Source organism: Parus major, chromosome 12 (assembly GCF_001522545.3).
Source record: "Parus major isolate Abel chromosome 12, Parus_major1.1, whole genome shotgun sequence".
NCBI lineage: Eukaryota > Metazoa > Chordata > Aves > Passeriformes > Paridae > Parus > Parus major.
This window is the reverse complement of record NC_031781.1, coordinates 8544383-8561070: the sequence shown is the minus strand read 5'-3', so window position 1 is coordinate 8561070 and position 16688 is coordinate 8544383.

The following is a 16688-nucleotide window of genomic DNA, read 5'->3' as shown; positions in this document are numbered from 1 at the left end:
TTTGAACATTTTGGTTCAAATCTATGCCTCTTTGGGCTGAAACTGGTCTTGAGAGGGCAGGTCTATAATTTAATGAAGAAATCTGACTGGCAGTTATGACTGGAGGTTATTGACATGTGCTACTAATTTTAATCTCTGTCTGCAAGTCCAGACCTAGCCCAGGCCTCACATCTGATTTATATTCCCTTGCCACAGGGAGAGGGGATTTGAGGTGACCATGGGACCCTTCCCCAGTGGGTGGCTCCATGATCCCTCCAGAGGTTGGGAATACTCCCACATGCTCACAGCAGCAATAGGTTTCCTCAAGCCTCACTCCTCGCTGTACTTCTCTGCGTTCCTCTTAATTAGCGGGGGAGTAATTCCAAGCTATTCAAGTTACTTGGCATCTCCTACCTCCTCCACGATCAGCTTCCCTGATACAGTTCATGCCTGTAATAAGCATCAAGTTTAGCTTGGCAAGCCTTTCATTCCCACACTGCTCTTGCCTGCACACCTCCTAGAGTCACTTCCTAAACTTCCAGCCCCCCATGCCATCAGGTCCAGGATGAACCTCCAGCTAGCTGTGCTCCCAGACACACAAGGAAGGCTGATCCTTTGGCTGCATGGCAGTCCAGGTGACCCTGCAGCACTTCTTGAGAGCATTTTCCCCTGAGCAATGGCCTGAGGCCAACATAAGGAGCTTTAGCTTCAGGAGTCACTGTAGTAGCAAGGAAACTCAACCCTCCTCTTCCTCACCAAGACAAAGGACATGCAATTCAAGCCAGTGAGGATCTGCTCATGCAGGCAGTTTCTCTTGCTGCCAGAAGCATTCAGAAAACAAATAGGCAACAAATGTTCTGATTCCACAAACACCTTCCTCTCCCTTGTGTACACTGTGTATATATATACATATGTACAATTAAGTACCAGACTGACAGTTTAAAAGAACAAGCACTTCCTGTTATTTACCAAGCTGGTACAATACAGGAAGCAGCAGAGTAAGCTTCTCCCTCTTGGGCTGTCAAATCCACAGTCCAGAGGACACACCTTCAAGCATAAAGTTAATGCATTTTTTATTTTTTCATCTCCCATGCTAAGGATCTAAGAATTGAACCTTTTACAGGGAGCAGTGGACTGTTATAAAGTTCCCTAATTCAGTATTATTCTTACCATGTGAGGGTTGCAAAATTTCATGTATATGAAAACCGAGACCCTGAACCTCCCAAAATTCAACCACTTCTCACCAACTGAGTTTCAACCCAACTCAGTGTTCTAACTGCATATTCCTCACCAACAATCTTAATCCCATGCTTTGTCTGCATGGTGTGGTCTGTGCCATTTTTATGTGCCTGTGGTAGGTCAAATTAGTGTGCATGGTTCTAGTTATTATTTACTTTCAAAACATTTCATCAGAGGATGTGTCTGATTCAGGACTGAAAAAGCCAGGCCACTAAATGAGGACAGTGCTTAATGAAGTAGCAGGGAAACATCATGCTTTAAAGGTGTCTTGCACGGAAATAGATTCCATACTCTATCCTCAGTCCTTCCAAGGTCAAAAACAGTAATTATGAGAATGGAGCTAGGAGAAGAAGGACAGCAATGAGTTGGGATTTTTTTTGCATAGGGCAGCAGCAAAGCCAGCAAAGTCCCAGCAGTTCAGTCATCCTCTGGGCAACACTGTCCCTTGCCAGGCACTTTCTGTTTACTCCTGAGCAGTTACATATTGATGGGTGGGTCACATAAGAAAAACACAACTGGACTTTTTCTTACTGGATAGAAGCACAGCTCTGCAATTTCTCAAGAGCTACAGGGATGGAGTGCTGACAGCTGCTGCTTCACCAGGCAAGGTGTGAGGGATTGCAGGTGAAGGATCAGTGCTTTCCTAAAAAAGGCTCGAAATAATGGAAAGGGTTCTCTCAACCCCAAGTTCCCTTCAGCTGATCTGACCAGACCCAGGAACCACAGGCAAAAAACATCTGTAATTTATGGTTTAAGGTTTAATTTGTTGGCTGTGCTTCAGACAAGCAGGGAGCACCTGTGAGCCACCTGTGTTGGTAATGGGGCCAGCAGCAGTGCAGTGCTGGAAGGGACTGAGTATTACAGCCCAGCTGCCTGTGCTTGTTGGGTTTCTGCAGGAGTCTGAAATGGCTGCTTGTGCCCACATCCTGCTGCAGCCTGCTCTGCTGCCTTGGGAAGAGGAAGAAGTGCAATCAGAAAAGAGGGCAGCAACAAAGAGCTGCCTCTGAGCCAGCAATACACGCCAGCTACTGCTTGTCCCAACACAGGAGACCTTCAGCCTCCTCAGAGAACAAGGATTCTTGACAGACTCACTCCCAAATCCACTCCTGTGGGTTTCAGATGAGATCCCCAGCCTCAGAAAGCTTGTCTTGCCCATCTGCCATACAGCACTCTGGAAACAGTGTCCGTGGGCTGCTAACAGAGATCTGGCTTGGTCTGCTGACAATAAAATGCCAGTTTCAGCTGTGTCCCCTCACTGCCCTCCCTTCACCAGTCCTGTCTGCCCAGGCTGTAACTCTCCAGTGGGACTCCTACCTAGTGATCTGCTGTCACGGCAGAATTCATGTGCTATTGTAGGATGAAACAACTTGCCAAAAAACACAGAAAAAGAAAAATACAATGATAGCAAGTTCCCAAAGGTTAGGAGAGGCCAGAGGGTTTTTTCCATACAATCTTTTCTAAATTTTCCTGCTGGGCAAGGCAAAACTTTTAAATGCACAGACAGGACCCCAGCTCCTGGTGGGCACAGGTAACACTGGAGGTACACAGGGCCCTTGTGTGGCAAGGCACACCCTGGCACAGTGGCATCACCCACACATGGTCTTCTACTGGGCACTACTGGGAGGCTGTGCTGGGAATCTGTCAGGCTGGTGGGCTGTGTTTGGGGCAGCAGACTGCAGCCAGAGTCAAAATCCAAACACACAAAGGTGTGGGTCAGCTCCTCACTCCTGCCTCCCCTGTCAGAGCTGTGGTGCTTCATGGTCCATCTCAGCTGCAGCTGAAGGCAGAAAGAGCCGTCAGTTTGAGTTTCCTCTTGTGCTCGTAGGCTGAGGCAGCCCTGCTCCTCAGAGCCTGATCTCCTGCAGCTTCACTGTCTGATTCTCCTTCTTTTGAGCCTCCCTTAGGCACTCCTTGGTGAATAAGCTCCTTTTTCCATCCCACAGGGCCAGGCAGTGGTACAAGGACCATTCCAGCAGGCTGGACTAATTATCTCCATTTGTATTATTATTTGTGGAATGCTTACATTTATCATGGGGGTGCTTAGGGCCAGATCCCTGTGTCTGGGATTGCGCTTTCTGCTCCAGGTTGTGGCCAGAGACCTCAGTCTTGGTTGCGGCACCCAGACCTTGCCCCACAGCACTGCTCTCTGCCCTCTATACAGTCACAATTTCATGAGTTTGCCTCCAGTGAAACAGGCCCGCCTCCCAGCACGCACAGTAGCGTGACTAAGAGCTGAAAGTCCTCAAGAGAACATTTTGGGAACTTCCCAAGCTGGGTGATACTGGGCTTTGGCTTGTGTCCTGCACATGCATGCCCCACCATACTACCCACCTGGTACTGCTGAAATGTCACCAGCACTGCTCAGTGCAGCACAGCAGTGCAGACTATTTAGGGCAGGGGTAAGTTAGTTCAGATATAAACATCAATCAAAATAAGCTTCTCCTTCAGCTGCTATAAACCTGCCACCCCTGGCCTTTGAATGCCATTTTTACTTCTGTGGACACTTTGCACAGCCTGGTTTTGCCCAGAGGTACACCACAAATCCCACTCCCACTTCTGTGGAATCAGGGCTGGTCTCAGAAGATCTTTTGGGAGGTGTCTGCAGGCAAGAGAAGGTTAAAAGCTTTTTATCAGCAGCTGCAGACATCCCTCATTGAGTCCCTCAGGTAAAGAACTGGTTAAAATTTCTCATCCTCATTCAATATAATTCAATATTAATGCTTGCAAGATTTTACACCAGTAAGTCCAATGAGAGAAATAAAAGCTGTCAGAAATAGCAATTGAGAGGGGATTGTCTGTATTTCACACATCACAGGGTGTCTTTTGTGCAGGAAGGAAAAGGCTTCTGATGCTTCACTCACTACAATCCATCTTGCTGCAGATGGGCCAGGTGTTGTCTGCAATACCTCCTTCCTTGCAGAAATCAAGCGTAGCTCCAGCTTGTGACAGCACAGACTCACCAGCAGCTCTGTCCCCTGCCTGCCAAGCCTGAAGAAACCAAATAACCACAGTCTCAGGCTGCAGATGCTCCAGCACTAATGCCCACTGAAGGAACCAAAGCCTCCCTCCTTTTCCCTTTCACCCTTCAGTGTGCCCCCAGAGGCAGACCCCCCATTGCTCTTGCATTTTATCTCCTGGAGAGGAGCTTGGATGTGGGTTTCCTCCTGTTCTTTCCCCTTGTCTGCTCCTCCTGTTGGTTTCTCCCTGAGCAGTCATGCACATTACTGCAGCCATCAAGGAGGAGATGATGCTGTTGAAGTCAGAACATAACCCCATGTACCTTTTAGCTTTGCAGATAAGCATTTTCATCCCACCTTGAAGGGGAAAACTCTGCCGGGATGGTGTAAACAAGGAGGTCTAGCTCATATGAAAATAAATCTAGATCTCTTTAGTCAGGGAAGAGCAAAATCCTTCCCTTGAATTGATTTGTTCCCTCTGAAGAGCTGATGGTGCTGAAGGCAGAGCAGTACTGCAGAGCAGGCTGGCAGAGGCTGTGAGCTCCAGGACTATGAGTCCCCTTGGGACCATGGCCACGGAGGAAAGCTCAGCCTCATGTGATGGGCACCATGGAAGAATGGGCTGAACTACTGCAGATTCCACAGTTAGATCATGGGGGCTTCCCAAGCAGATTGCTTCACTCACTAGCAGACCAGTCCCAGAAAAATATTGTAACGTGTGTGTCCATGGCTGTGACTTGCACCCTCCTGTCCCTTGCTGAAAGCTCTTAGTCCTTTCCTAACACCCAGGTTTGGTTTTCTCCACCAGCTCTCCCCACCAGCTCTCCATGGATAAGAATGCATGCCACAAGACCCACATGAGAGTTGGGAAGGATGGGGATAAGCAAAGCTGTCTCCCAGCTGGGGTGAACATCTTCCACCAGGCCTTCAGGACCCAGGGAGCTGGCAGCAGCAAGTGCTCCTGGCCCATTGCCCCTGCAGCAGCAGCATTCCAAGCAATGCCAAGTGGATAGACTGAATCAGCACTGATTGGGAGTGTAATTTCTTGTGAATTCAGTCCTCCCATCTATCCCTTCCCTGCAGTTTCTCATGCTGCTTCAGGAACTCTTCCTCAGGCTATTTTTAGTACCTGGTTACATCACTGCCAGCATCTGCTGCTTTGAAACAGGCAGCGGCTGCAAACATCCAGGCATCAGCAACCGTGAGCTGTAAGCTTGTAAGGATGGGAGCTTTATCACTCAGCCAGCAGACAACCAGGCTGCACTAGGCAGCTGCTGGATGGAGCCTCTCAATCGTGTCCAGCAGACAGGAGGAGCACCCTGCCACAAGAGCCCCTGCTTCCCTCAGGACTGGGGATGCTTTCTGACAGCACTGCCATTGCCTAGCTGTGCAATACCAAGCAAGTTAATTAATCCTCTGTGCTTCTCTTTCCAAAGACAGCGTTTATGCTGACCTACTTCTTATAGAGAAATTTGCAAAGGGTTTCAATGCCCGTGATGAGCAATTGGCACCAAAAGCACTAATTATGCCAGCTGTTCACAGAACCCAGACCACTGCTGAGCCAAAACAGGAACATCATGGCTCTGGAGCAAGTAAAAGAGCAAGCTGCTATGTCATGGAAGTCATGATTTCCAGCCTGACGACTGGCTTGTGCTTTTGGGCTAGAGCAGTTCACGTGCTGACCAGCCACGTGGAAGGGTGGCTCAGCTTGTAAGGTGGCACAAGCAGCCACGTGGCGAAGAGGAAACTTCACCTGTCACCTCTTTCCAAAGAGGACATGGGGGTCCCTGCAGCCCCTGGGTGGACAGCTGTGGGCAGCTTTCCCAGGGCAAGTGATACAGGCCTGGGGCAGCAAGGAGGGGCAGGGGATCTCCATCAAGCCATGGGCATGCCAGAGAGGCTGCAAATGCTTGGCATGCCTTCCCAGGCATGCTGATGCTGTCTCAGTGTGTACCAGCACCTCTGGGGCCCTGCAGGGGCTGCCTGAGCCACAAGGTGTTTTAACCTCTCTCCTCCCCACCTCTCAGAACTTCCCTGGTAGCCAGCTACAGAAATCTGTGCCAGAACCATACACAGAAATTAGGAAATTAGGGGATCTAAGCTCCAAGCAGCCTTACCCCAGGGCATCCTGTCTCTAAAGTCATTCTCTGTCCTCCTCTTGCATCCCAGCTGGCCAAAATCCCTCTCCCAGAAGCATCTGGCCAGAACAAGGGCTGGAGCTCTTAAGGAGGAAATTCTGAGTTAAATTCCTTCCTCCCGAGTCATTCGCAGAAGGGAACAGCATGTTCTCCCAGAACAGAGATGACATCTTGCTGGCCTCCTGCTGCTCTCCAGCTGCCTGTCAGCACGGGGCTAAGGCTCTCCCAGTGAGGCAGCAGGAGGGGTTGGCCAATGGAGAAGGACTGGAGGGTGTATCATGGTATATCCTGGTACCTCTGCCTGGGGAAGGGCTGGCAGGGGGTTCATTGTCAGCAGCATGGGGCAAATACCTCATCAGTAAAGCTCAGCATTCCCCAAGGGGGAGAGGCTATAGAAGGTCATCAGAGAATTGCAAAGATCCTCTCCATCTCTCAAAGGAAAAACAGGAGATTGCAGATTATGTGTGAGCCCAGGATAAAGCAAGTATCACAAATTCACAGAATAATAGAATATCGCTGAGGAAGGCACCCACAAGGATCATCAAGTCCAACTCCTGATCTTGCACAGGACAACTCCAGAAAGTCACGCCATGTGCCTGTGCATTGGGCACTTTGTGATCTCTGGCAGCTTTGGTGCCATTACCACTTCCCTGGGGAGCCTGTTGCAGTGCCCAACCACCCAGTGGGTGAAGAACCTTTTTCTGATATCCAACCTAAACCTCCCCTGACACAGTTCCATGCCATTCCCTTGGGTTCTGTCACTGGTCATCATAGAGAAGAGATCAGTGCCTGCCCCCCTGCTTCCCCTCAAGAGGAAGCAGTAGATCACAATGAAGTCCCCCTAGTCTCCTCTTCAGTTACTAGTAAGGGCTCAATAATCAAGCCCAGAATTAAGAAGAAGAACTGAAGCCTCATCCAGTGCAAAACCACAGCTATATGAAGGCTGTGAGCCCCATCCCAATTCATACCAAGTTCTTCTGAAATTCAGGAATACTGAAACAGTTAAAGCAGCCCAAGGAAGCTGTTCTGTATTTACATTGAGCTGCTTAAAAAGTAAACACGGCGTGAGGGCGTGCAGGCTTGCCAGCAGCTGTCACTGACCTCAAAATCAAAGATGCTGTGGGCTGATCCAAAGTAGGGCAGGATTCATAAGCTGAGTGAGTGCAGCAGCTGTGCTGGAGATGGGAGGAATGTGAGCTGTGTCTGGCATGGAGCAGGGCAGCTGCCCCCCTTCCTAGGCCAATCTGTCAGATGGGTCATGGAGATGATGAAGTTTTCTGAAAAAAAAAATATTCCTGATGATTTTCTCTGTCTCTCATCTCAGAGATGAGGCAAATGCTGCCCTGATCTGGGCAATCTGTGCAGGGATTATTAAACCAAACTGTATTTGGGCCAAGGTTAATGAAAGAGCCTGTAAAATCCTCCTGGCTGCTGTGTTTTGGTTCCCTCATCGCAAGCGGCTTGGCTCTGTGCCAGTGGGGAGGCACGGGGCCCGTGAGGTGCACACGTGCTGGGAGACACAGGGAGCTGAAGGGGCTGGCACTGGCTTTCCCATCCTTGGGAAGCTGACAAGAGGCTCACTTCATGCTTGCTTGTGAAGCCTATGGCACACCTCTGCTGACAACTGGCCGGGGGACACAGTCTGTGTGGCTCAGCCAGAGCACACTCGGAGCGGCTCCAGTCCTATTTGCCCTATCCCCAGGCTTTTGGAGCACAGCTTGTGCCACCTTGCCATGGTTGGTGTCACAGAATCAATCCACAGTCGATTAACATCATAGACAGAGCACCCAAGACACGTGCAGGTTCCCATCCAGAAGAGTTTTCCTTCAACCTCTGCAGAATCCCAAATCCTGCATCTCTATTTGGGCAGCTTCAGGGCAGCCTCACTCTTGTGGGCTGCCCTGGGGAGGATGGGAAAACACACTTAGGGTCTTTTGCCCCTTATTTAAGGTGAACAGAGAAGTTCTTCAAAGTGTGAATTTGTGGTTCTTCATTTTCCTGCCTTATCACTGAGGGCTTTGGAAAGGGTGAAGTGGGGACATCACAGCATGAGCTTACACATCACCTGACAGACTCCTTATCACTGTAGCAGTTTCCAGCATCTCAGTTAAAACCAGTAAGTCTGCAACCATCAATGCAAAGAAAAACTAGGAACAATGGCACAGCAGTCTTAAGGGCAATAAGGTTTTTTTCTTCTATCAGCTTGAGGCTTCCCAGAGCCTGCTGCCTAAATCTGCAGGGAAACCCAGGCTCTCCAATCCCAGCCTGTTCCCCAGGGCTCTCACCAGGGTGCTTCCCCTCCAGTGCCAGCACCTCAATAAATACTGGTTGTTCCCATCAAATTTCACTCACACTGGCTGGTGATGCCAGCCCTGCTGGCGAGTGATCAATTCCCTATTCACTGAGTCATGGAAATTCATCCAAAATCACCCCAGATCAATAGAGACAGGATCCTTAAAGTGTCCTAGGAGGTTGAAGGCAGAGCTTCTGTGGTGGCCCATGGTCTGGAGATGCAGCACCATTCTTGATATATCAGCCATCTGCCCTCATCCTGCATGGCAGGTCCATGAGGAGCTACTGCAGTTGAGATAAGCAGAGCCCATACCCCATCTTTTGTCTCTTCAACACCCTCCTTCCAATAAGGCACAATTAACTGTTTACTTAAGAACAAGGATAATTAACCACCCAAATGGTGACCAAGGAATGTGAGAATCACAATAGTCCCTATTATGGAACACATCCACTTAATGGAGATCATTGTTCTTCCTGGCCTTAAAAACCTGGCAGCACACCCCAGAACTTTCACCCACTTTGGCATCAAAATCCCACAGGGAACTGGTATCCCTCAAGGACAGCACCGGGAAACAAGGCTAGCTAGTGCACACTCTCCATGGCAAGACCAGAGCAGGGCAAAACCACCAGCTTGCCAATATTTCTGTTCAACATAGGAATCGGTACTAAAGGTTTCCCAACCCAGAAGATCACTGTGCAAATTTGAATGCTGTAAATATTTGACTTTCATCTGCAATTTAACCCCGCCTGCATGCAGCTGAAAGTAATTTCTCAGTAAAAAGCTGACTTCACTGTGCCTCAGGCTAGGAGTTGCACTACCAACCCCCAAACTCTGCAGAGACTGCTACCAAGCAGACATCCCTGGCACCCCAGTGCTCATTGTCAAGGTCAGCTCAGTCCCTGCCATCATTTCCCATGTCCTTAACTTCCCAGGTGTGCATATGTGATGAGGACAAGGAGACCAAAGGCCCCATAATTTCTGCTGACTCTGCCATCCTATCAGAGCTGCAGGCTTTGCTCATCCTGCTCCCCACCTTGCAGCCATGCTGAGGATATTCATGTCACTGGGCCACACTTGTGAGATGCTGGTGGTGTCACTCAGCTGCCTTTGGCGGACACAGCAGCCACCTGTGTTTACCCATTCCCATCTTGTGCTGGCACATACATGATTACAGCTTTGAGTTTGAGCCACCCATCTATTTATAGCAAACGCCTTTGAGCAATGTGCTGACGCTTCCTGGGAGTGTTGCTGTGCCAGGCCAGCCAGCCTGGCACCTCCTCGTCAGAGATGGCTGCATGGTGACTGTAGGTGCACCTACACAGCAAGAAAAGCTCCTATGATGGTCTCCCTGCCATCCATGACACACTTAAAAGGCTCTGAAGGCACGCTTGGGAAATATGCTGTGTTCTGCTAATATGCAACTGAAGCATGGAACACCAAGAGACTGCATTGTCTCTGTCCATCAGGACAGGGATCTGCCATGCTGCCCAGCTGCTCACAGCTGCTGTGGAGCAAGGTCACAGCCTGAACAGCTCTGCTCTGCAGTTCCAGGACAGTGGGAGCCAGGCAGTGGGGCCTGACACACAGCAGTGGGAGTCTGGGGGTCAGTACTTGGAGGACAGAAGAGATGTGAGTGAGCAGCAGAAAGGGATGCTGTGATGAGATTTGGTCAGAAGCACCCTCAGAGCTATTGCCATCAAGAATAAAAGGAGGAGACAGCCCCAGACAAGCTCACCCACCCACTCTCATTTCCAGAGCCGTAAGGAAATGTTACACAACCATTCCAGGAGGCTCTCTGCTGACGTCATGCCTGGGCAAGAAATGGTAAGAGCTGGGCACATGTAATCAGGAGCAAACCCTATTTATAGCACCATATAATAAGCTACATCTGAGAGAGAAGATGAAAGGGAAGATGAGTCAACAGGGTAAACGGGAATGAACTTTCCTCCTAGCGGGGCAGTCAGTTCATGTAATGAGAGACATTACTGGGAGAGCTCTCCCCAGCAGCATTACTTCCAGTGAATAAAGGCTGACAGCCATATCCTGCTCAGGACACATCCAACTCCCACAGAGGCAGCCCTCAATGCACCCCTGGGAAGAGAGGCAGGCAGCTATTCAGTTATGGTTCTTTAGCTTCATCCTGCTTATCAGCTCCTGACTTTCTCCTTTCTGGAGGTGGGGAGAAGCTGGGGGCTTCAGCATGCCCTGACTCATCCTTGTGCACTCATGCCATTTGCAATGTTCCTGTGGGATTTCTGTGACCTCATCCAGCCATCAAGAGCTCACACAAGGAGAGGGGACATCTAAGGATGACCACATCTCAGGAGAGGGGATGTCTGCCCCTAATGCAGCATAACCAAGGTTAGCTCCAGAGAAAAGCAATCCTGAGCTTGGTTGGTGGAGCATGTGTTCCAACCCAGTGAAGCAAGGGTTAACCATTGGCAAGGGTCTCCTTGGGCACAGCCCTGGGGACCACCAAGTCCCCTTGCCAGCTCAGCAAGCAGTCCCTGCCCAGCCCAGTCACTCATAACATAACATGATGTTATTTTTAGCCTCCTCACTCAGCCTTTCATTCTAAAGCCACCCATGAGAAACATTTCCATTTTATCATGAAAACAACTCTGCTGCAAAAATAAATTATGATGACATCAAAGTGCTAAAATAAAAGGGGAAAAGAAAGACCTCCTTACACCAGGGAGCAAGGAGGGCAGAAGGGTGGCTCTGCTTCCTCCCAGCAGGATGGACACACAGAAATCTCCTGAAGCTCTTTCAGAACAAAATAACAGTGCAGCAAATGAGAAAAGCACGTTAAAATGAGAGAGGAGAGCTGCAGGATGAGTGGATACACTGGCAGCGATGCAATGAGCCATCATGGGGCAAATGGATCTCCTCCATCCGGGCTGGGGTGGCTATGCCTGAATTTCACCAGGGTGCGTCCCAGGGTAAATTTTGGTTGCACATTGCCCCCACTCTGAGTCCCCAAGAACTAATGAGCACCAGCCCTTGTCTCCTTGCACCTTTCCAGGTCATGAGAAAGATGCTCTAGTTAATGCCAGAACTTTTGCTAACCCATGGCATTGGGAATGCAATGTTTCTGGGGTGCTGCCAGCGCTGCCATCCTGCTGCTGTGCCAGCTAACAGCATGTGCCACCTCCCTCACCTGGCAAAACTGGGAACACCCCAAGCATGGGGGATGCTGGGGTCACCTCAACCTCTGTACAATCCCCCATGCCTTGTACTGGAATGCTGGGGGATGTCCTGGTGAGACCCTCTGTGTTCTTTCCCCATCCTTGAGACCCCAAGGAGCAGCTGCTGCATCACAAACAGCCATACCATGCATACCAGTCCCAGGCCCCAACACCTGCCCATGCCAAGCTCAGGGCAGGCAGCAGAGATGCCCTTCTGCTCTCATGACAGCCACAGGCACCAGAGCCCTTAAATGAGGGCAGAGGAAGAGCCAAGAGCCTGACCTCCATTTGACACCACAGTGGGTGAAACCCAAACCTCAGCGCACAGTGTCCATTACCTAATTAATGGGTTATAATATGCCTGAGGAAATAAACCTTTCCCAACCCAGTGGCAAGGGCTCTTGCAGGAGAGAGGAGGCAACACACATGTCCCCACACCAGTATTCTCTTGTATACACAACTGGGCAGGAGCAAGTTCTGGGCTCAGCTGTGCTGGTTTCAGCAACTCAAAGCCTTCAGCCCTCTGCAGAAACTGCAGGGGAAGAAACCCCTAGAGGATTAAGGCCCACTGCCTGGACCCCCAGGACATCTCCCACCACCCTCACAGCACAGGGAGGGGGAACAGACAAAATTGGCTGTCAGCTGCCAATGTTCTGGGGAGAAACCACACAGAAGCCACCCCCTAGGCTGGTGACGCACAGAGCAAAGCCCAAACCGTCTGTCCCAGCACACTCACAGCTCTTCCCAGCGTGGGGTCCTGCATGCCCCGAGCTAAGCAGCTAAGCAGGGACCATTTAATTGTGGTTTATGAGACATCCCACTGTGCTGATGCAGAGGGAGGCAATGGTGTCCCATACAGGCTCGTGATCCCAACAGATGTGACATCACCTCCCTGCTGTGCAGCTCAGTGTGGACTGGGCTGTGCTTGCTTCTCTCAGGGCAGCTTGAGTCAAAGATGTAATGATTTTCCAGGAAAAATCCCTGCAATGCTCCTCCTCCACAGCCATCTGATGCTGGAGCCTGCCAATGGCTTCTCACAAGAGCTCACCTGCTCCAGGGTCCTCTGTCCTGGGCAGCCAGGTAGGGCTGAGTCAATTATTTTTGGAAAATGTTGCAGATTTACCTGGATGGGAAGGGAATGCTGAATTATGCTGTCTCCCTCCTTCCCCCTGCCCCACCTCTATGCATCAGGGCTGACACCCCTCAGCTCCCTGTTTCTGTTAGCAATTAACTGTACTTAGTGGAAGGTCATTCCTCAGTCCAATTTCTCAAAGAAATTAAGAAAATGCCCATGTGTCATTACTGACAATGACATCAGCCTATGTTCACCCCAGAGAAGTAGGCTGGGGTGACACAGGCATGGGCATCCATCCACCACATGTGGTGCAGCCTTGAAAAATGTCTATGATGAAACTGGTGAGGCACTGCTTGGCTGGTACATCTGCACAGCTCTCCTGAAGCCCTCTACTTCAGAACTGTGCCAAAAAGAAAGTGAGAAACTGGCTTGGTTTTACTCTCCTTGCATTAAACAGACTTGCTATCTGGTTATTTTAAGAAGCTGGCATGGCCAGATGTACATGTACTTTCTTTGAAGTACTGACCTGTGCCAGCTTCCCCTGAGCCATCCAGCCCTGTCATTAGCAGAGGTGCAGATGTGGGGTTTGTGGGTAGCTCTGTTTGCTTTGGGTGCCGTACCTGCTCCTGCATTCCTTGGTATCTGCTCCTGCAGCTCCAGCTGGACACTTACCAGGGTGCAGCTACCCCTGAGGGGTTCTGACCTCCCTGGTGCCACATTCCCCTTTGCTCCAGTTGCAGATAATTTCAGACTATACTGGCTAAAAATATAGACAAGCAATTAATCCCTTTCTGAGAGGTGGGACATTCCCCTCTCTGCAGAAAACAGGTGAGGACGTGAAGCCAAACCATGCCAACATAAAGAATCCTGAGCAAGTAAGGTCTGACTGACAGGTCCTGACTGTCAAGGCAGCACATTTCTGCTGGTCAACACAGGGCTGAAGTTCACCCCTTCCCAAGACACGTCCTCTGTAGCTCAAGGTCATCTTTCACCAGATGGACCCCTGTCCCTGCATAGCCAAGGCTCAGCTCCACCATTAACTCAGAAACAACAATTTCTAGTGCTTAATGACATGGGGCTTCTGTGGCCTTTGGTGCTGGTACCCTGGTGTCCCACCATGGAGTTATTTTGTCCTGCTGACCATCGTGTCATTAAGTGCTGATCCCAGAGGCAAAATTTGAGTCTCTTTTGACCACAGGAAAGCTGCAATGGGGCTGGAGCTGAGCAAGGTCAAGCACTACACCTAATGGAGAATATCCCAGCAGCCACACAGATGAAGATCCAGAAAACCTGCCAGGTTCCCTGTCCTGCCCCAGCAGGCTCCATTGGTCCCATCCTCTTCAACACACTGCAGGGGCTTCTGTCAGTGTTTTGCAGCACTGGAGAGTCCCTCAGCTCCTAGCAGAGCTGGCACTGGTGGCATGTCCCATATCCCCCTCAGAGCACATAGAAACTCGCCAGAACAGGTTTGCAGCCCAGGACAGTCCGTGCTGTTCCCACGGCAGGTACGGATGTCGCACCCTCCTCCCGGCTGCCCGAACATCGCCGCTCTCATTAACGCGGCTGCTGTTCCCATCCGGCTGCCTGCGGTCACACCTCCGTGGGCGGCACGGTGACACGCCGGAGGCCTTTCAGCACCTTGTGGTGACGCTCAGCATCGATCGGAGGTGGCACTTTCTGCCACCTCACCTGGCAACGCGGGGAGCTGGAGCCGCCTCCCCTGCAGCTCGGCTGCCTGCTCTGCAGCACGCAGCAGCACTGCCCGGCTCTGGGCTTCCCTGCCTGCCTGGGCCACACAAAGGACCTGCAGCACAAGCACAGATGAAGGGGATGTCCTGTAGCCCGGCTCTGGGCTTCCCTGCCTGCCTGGGCCACACAAAGGACCTGCAGCACAAACACAGATGAAGGGGATGTCCTGCAGTGGCAGCACCTGGACCCCTTTACATAGCATGTCTGCTGCCAGGCCAGGGGTATCACCACCCCACATGCTCCTGCAGCCTTTGCAGGGGGGTCCCCAGGGTGTGCCGACCCCCAGATTACTGCTGCCGAGGGTGGTGACTCGTTACCAGTGCTAACATCCATGCTGGGGACAACAGCAGTCATTTAGGGCATCATGAGAGTGGTGGGAGGTGGCACTTCTCTTCCTGCAGCACTGGCCACACACATGAGTTTTGGGGGGGTCTGTGTGTCTAGCCACATGGCCCATTTGGGTCCCAAGCTTCAGTCCCGAGCACAGTGGGCAGACACACAGACATACAAATCCCCTGAACAGCACACGAGCAGATCCCTCCCTGCCAGCACCCCAGCCCTGCCCACCCAGGATGGAGGTTGGACCTGGCGCAGGGCTCAGCACGGAGTGAATTATCCTTTATTGCACAACGTTGGAGCACAGCGGGTTTCCTCCCTCCTGCTGCCCTGGATTTCACCCCTCCCTCCCAGGCCTGCCCCAGCTCCTCCAGCTCCAGCTCATTGGTGTCCCTGGCTTTATTTTAGTGCACGAGACCAGTTGTTTCCCTGTCAGACGTTCATGTTTTTATTTCCCTTTCGGCTTCCCAAATTAGCACGGACAGGCTCCTTCACTGTTTGCCTTGGAAGAAGATGCGTTGCCACAAATTATTTTTGATTAAGGTAAACAAAACCTCTCCTCTCTTTTTTTAACCCTGTCCTCTTTGATGTTGGTGGCTAATTTCAGTGCTCAGAGAAGCGAGCGCAAGGGCACTGGCTAGGGCCCAGCACAAGGCACTGGGAACACTGTGGGCTCCGTGCCCTGCCACTTCTGCAAAGCCAGCCTTTCTGCAAAGGGCTGCTTTTGACCCTGAGACCCACACCAGCCCCAAGGTGTTGTATCACTTCAACAGCAGCACCTACACCTCTGGTTTCCAACCCTGCTGGCCAGTGGTACAGCAGCTGGTGCAGTACCAGCCTGCTCTGTCCCTCCTGCACTGCTGCTGCATGTACCTGCTGGGGACAAGGACAAGAGCCAGGCTCCCCACTGGCACACTGCAGATCACTGCATCATTTCCCTCACCCAGCATGCCACCACACACATTTCCCAATCTGGAGCAGCTGGGGAGAGAGGCAAATGGCTGCCACTGCCATCAGGCATCACGCAGCCAGGCCAGAGGAAACCACATCTTGACATCACTGCCCGGTGATGTGTATGAGGACAGAGGGCTGTGTTGTGAGGGGACAGCACCCATTCCCAGCAGGTACATGCAGTTGCAAAAGAAGGGATTTGTCCCAGTTTGGCTGTTCTAATTGGCTAAGCCAAGACATTAACTGGTGTAACAATTTCTTCCTAACCTGGAGGGAACAGTGCAGGTTCCTATGCCAAATGCCCAGTTAGTTGCTCACCCTCTTCACTGACCCAGCCAGCCCTATCACATTCCTCTCAGACAGTTTCTTTTGCTGCCTTCATCCCAAAAATCCTCTGCATTTGCAGCTGGGAGAATGCACATCTCCATGGGGATGGGGAAGGTTGGCACAGGGGAGCAGCAAATTCTGGGTGAAAGTATTAAATTATAGGGTGCCAGGAGCCCACCCTTGGTGACTGTGGAGCACCACAGGGGCTGCAGTATGGCACAGAACATCAGTGTGGGTGAGGCCACAGGCAGGAGGAGGCTGGGCAGCCCCACAGCAGCCCCTCTGGGCCAGGCCCTGCAGCTGTCACAGTGCCAGAGGATTTTCGGGTAACACATTGGGCAAGGCCCCATGTCAGAGAGGGCGCGTGGGGTAGTGTTTATCCAGCTATTTCTGGTACCTGTTTTGCAATGGGACAGAGCCTCTGCACCTTTTGGCACGCAGCTACCTTGGGGGCAC